General features: G+C 34.2%; 1 non-coding gene across 1 annotated transcript; it reads right to left on the bottom strand.

Moving 5' to 3' along the window:
• Nucleotides 1-3,210: 3,210 nt before the first annotated feature.
• On the bottom strand, nt 3,211-3,317 carry LOC140853023 (small nucleolar RNA R71). The gene has a single exon (XR_012136101.1). It is a non-coding gene; the product is annotated as a small nucleolar RNA R71 (small nucleolar RNA).
• Between the last annotated feature and the right edge of the window lie 872 nt (nt 3,318-4,189).

Genomic DNA, 4,189 nt, shown 5'->3' with positions numbered 1-4,189 from the left:
AAAGGCATGTGCAATAACTTTATTTTTAAAATAAATTACACAGAAATCTTTATTAAAATAAAAATTATAATTGTTCTATGCCAGCACAGATATAGAAATTGAGTTTCTACTGGCTCTACGTACATAATAACAATCTTTTAAAAGTAAACTAATTCCTAACGATAATCGCAAAGGGTAAATTTCGACAGCTACAGCAGCACCTCTTGCCCCATTACTGATTCGGAGAGTAATCTCGCCTTCCCTTAGCCCTTTAATTTCTTTCAGACCATGCATGGAAGTTGATAAGTGGTATATTTTTATATTTATTGTAGATATTTTTGATAATTTATGGTGCTAACATCTTCTTAAAAACTCTAATTTTATGAATTTATTAAATTTTCTTAAAAAATAAGTAATTTTGAAAAAAATATAAAATTAGATATATTTATAAAAAATAGATATTACTTTAATTGAGCAATTTAAACACCAAAATAAAGAAAATTTTTTGAAAAATTTAATGTATATTTTTTTCAATTTTTTAAGTAAAAATTGGAGCAAAAATGGAGCTAAAATATCCTAAAAATAAAGAAAATAGCTTTCGGTGTACGGTGGACCGGCCGCTCGGTCCACAGAGCCAGGGCACGGTCCACAGGAACCTTCACGTGGTCCACAGGCATGATTCACAGCGAAAGAAAGATTCTGGACGCGATCCAACAGCTGAGATTCAATCTGACTTAGATCCAATGGTTGCTATTCATTGCCGGTTTATAAGAGGACTCTTTTGCACGATCTGACGATCCAAAAGCGATCCATCAAGAGATCCAATGGCTGAGGATGCTCCTGACTTTGAATAGGAGATCAGAAGCACTGATCGATGGCTCAGATCTCATTTGAAGCACGATTGGATGGTCAGAATCGAATCTGACCCTGATAAGGAGTAAGAGGCTGATTTTTGGGTAGATATGAGCGGTCCAATCCAGATCCGACGGCCAAAAATATTTCTAAGGAGATTATTATGATTTCTAAGAGTTTTAAGACTCTTTTTCCTATCAAAAAATTATAAAAAATTTATCTATAAATAGGAGGTCTAGGAATAAGCTTTGTGAGTAGAAAAATTGAGTAGAAAGTGTAGAAAAAAATAAAGAAAAAATTAAATAGCTTTAGGGATCCAAAAAAAAGAAGGAGAGAAGCCGGTTCACTTTACGGAGTACGATGAAAGATGGAGAGGTCATCAACCATCTATCCGATGAGGCTTGGCTGATCAACTTCAGATCCTTGTTATAGTTTTTATTTTATTTTATTTTATTATTTCTTTTAAATTTTTTGTACTTGAATTTTAATTTTAATTAATGTAAAATTTATTTTTTTGCATTTTAAATTCCTATCTTTTATTTTTTGCACGTAGATGCTAGGATCTAATTAGTAGATCTTAGTACCAATTTATTTTTATATTTTTTAAATTTTTATTATTTATTTTTATTGTAAGTAGATGCTAGGATCTAGTCAGTAGATCTTAGTATCCGATTTATTTTTTGTACTTTTAATTTTTATTTTTTGACTTAAATTACTTTCTTCAAAATTTTATTTTTTTTGTAAAATCAAAGATTTCAAATCAAAATCCTGCCTTCTCTGTAGATTCGACCCGACTCACTACTTTCTACATATTTTTAATTTTTATTGAAGTTAAAATTTGATTGATAATCATGGTGTCCTAACGACAACATCTTGACCTGATCAAATTTTTGACGTCGTTGCCGGGGAAGGCACCAATTTTAGTGTTTGATTTCTTTGATTTTCTTGTGACTATTGCTTACTAATTTTTTTTATCTTTTTACAAAAAAAATTCAAAAATTCAAAAAAAAAAGAGAGATAGAAAGCTTCCAAGTTGGTGAGATCAATCCTAACCCTAGCCTTAACTATTTTTTTTAGTATTAATTACTATTTTTTTTAATTAACCTAAAATTTATCCATATAAATCTAATAAAAATTGCATGACAAGAGTAGAAACTTAATTTTTAGGAGCATTCATCATTGTAGATTTATTTTTTGTGATCGCTGGAGACAAGATAACCTTTCAAGTTTTTATTAGTTTCATACATCTAATTTAGTTACATAGAACTCCTTGTTTGAAATTGGTTGTGCATATTCATCTCAAATCAATTTAAGGGCAACACCCATAACAAGATAAGGTAGAAATTTCATCACTCTCCCTTGGCCCAAAAATAACCAACCAACATCCCATATTAACCCTAGCCTAACTAAAATCAAGTAGACATTGGCCCCTAGTATTAATCGAGTTCAGTTCTGAGTATTGTGGTCAAGTCAAGTGCAAAGTAAGTCCGGACTCACTTCTAAAACTGGTGTCTAAGGCTAGAGGTTATAAAGGCTTAGCCTAAGTGGATTTGTGGTTATTTAATTAGTTCTGTTAGCTTATCTGGCCAATTCAATTAGTGTCTAAGGCAAGCAATGGGGGGACCCTCATGATCTCACCTCTTACCTGGCTAGTTGAAGGAAGTGAGAACAAACCCAATTTGCATTTAAGCTAAGCCACTCTACATCGAACTGTTAGGTCTAAGAAACTCATAGGTGTCTAGATTTAATTGTTTGTTAACTTGATTGTAATTAATACTAAACCACAACTAATTCTTCCCACCTTATGTATCTAGGTCTAGGGCTCTTTCTTTCTTCTCTCTCCTTTTGCTCTTAAAAAAAAAATGAAATAAAAACAAAACTTGAATCATACATTAGGGTTTGCACTGGTATATGCAAGGTAGAAGATCTCTCTATCCTAACCTAGTTGAACCCAATCCTAAGATTGAACGGTTGATTCATATTAAATCTGAAAATCAGATAACTGGAGATCCTAGAAAACCACCTAGGCAGATGAAGAAATATTTTATTCCTTCCATCTATAACCCATCGACTTGTATCCACTTACCTGATATCCCTACAAGTCACTATGAGGTCAAGTCGACCACAATCCAGATGCTTCCATCTTTCTATGGGAATACTAATGAAGATCCTTACAAGCATCTGGATGAGTTCTTAAAAATTTATTCCACGATGAAAATTCAAAATTTTACTGATGATACACTTAGATTGACCTTATTTTCCTTCTCATTTAAAGACAAAGCCAAGTACTGGCTTGGCACAATAAGGAGACCAATCCAAACTTGGGCTGAAATACAATATGAGTTTCTTAAGAAATTCTATCCCATAGGTCGAACCAACACCATGAGGCGAGCCATCACTAGATTTGCTCAGCTTCCAAGAGAACTAATTCATGAATCATGGGAGAGACTTAAGGAACTTCTTAAAAAATGCCCACACCATGGCCTATCTAAGTGGCAAATGTTCAAGCTTTTTATGAGAATTTTGGTGACCAATACAGGTAATGGTAGATGCATCTTGTGGGGGTGCATTCATGAGTAAAAGTGAGGATGAAGCCTATATTTTATTTGAAACTTTGAGTAAAAATTCAATCAATCATGCTTCATTATCCTCCTACGAAAGATCAATCTCTCACCAAAAGTGGGTAGAAATTTTTGAGATCAAGCAAACAGACTCTAGTCCTAAGGCCGATCTGAGCCTAATAGCCCAAAGATTAGATAAAGTTGACCTTCTTGCCCAGAAATTTGATCAGTTCCTAGCATTAGGTCAACAATCTCCTACACAATACACACCACCACCTAATTATCAGGAGATTTATTCTATCTGTTCTAGCCCGACCCATCATATGAGCGAATATCCCACGGTTGCACAGTTTCCACCTTTCATTCAAGAACAAGTTCAAGCTGCCCAAGATTACTCCAAACCTATCAATGATCCATTCTCTAACACATATAATTCAGGCTGGAGGAATCATCCTAATTTTTCTTGGAGACCCCAACAGACTCAGGCTCAGACCCAAATTCTTCCTTTGCAAAACTTTCAGAGTAGGCCTCCATACCAGAATCATGCCTACAATAGAGGTCAGTCCAGTCAATCTATCCAGCCACCCTATCAAAATCAGCCATCATACCCACCTTCTCAACAGACTAATCTAGCTGATGATAGATTAAACCAACTACAACAAATGATCATGACCCAACAGCAATCCCTCGCTAGGCTAGAAGCACAAATAGATCAATTAACTAAATCTACCATGAGGAGAGAACTAGGTCAATTGCCAAACGAACCAATACCAAATTTTGAAAATGACCCACCCATC

The sequence above is a fragment of the Elaeis guineensis genome, chromosome 12 (genome assembly GCF_000442705.2).
Source record: "Elaeis guineensis isolate ETL-2024a chromosome 12, EG11, whole genome shotgun sequence".
NCBI lineage: Eukaryota > Viridiplantae > Streptophyta > Magnoliopsida > Arecales > Arecaceae > Elaeis > Elaeis guineensis.
Note: the sequence above shows the minus strand (reverse complement) of the source record. Positions and strands in the feature narration are given on the sequence as shown.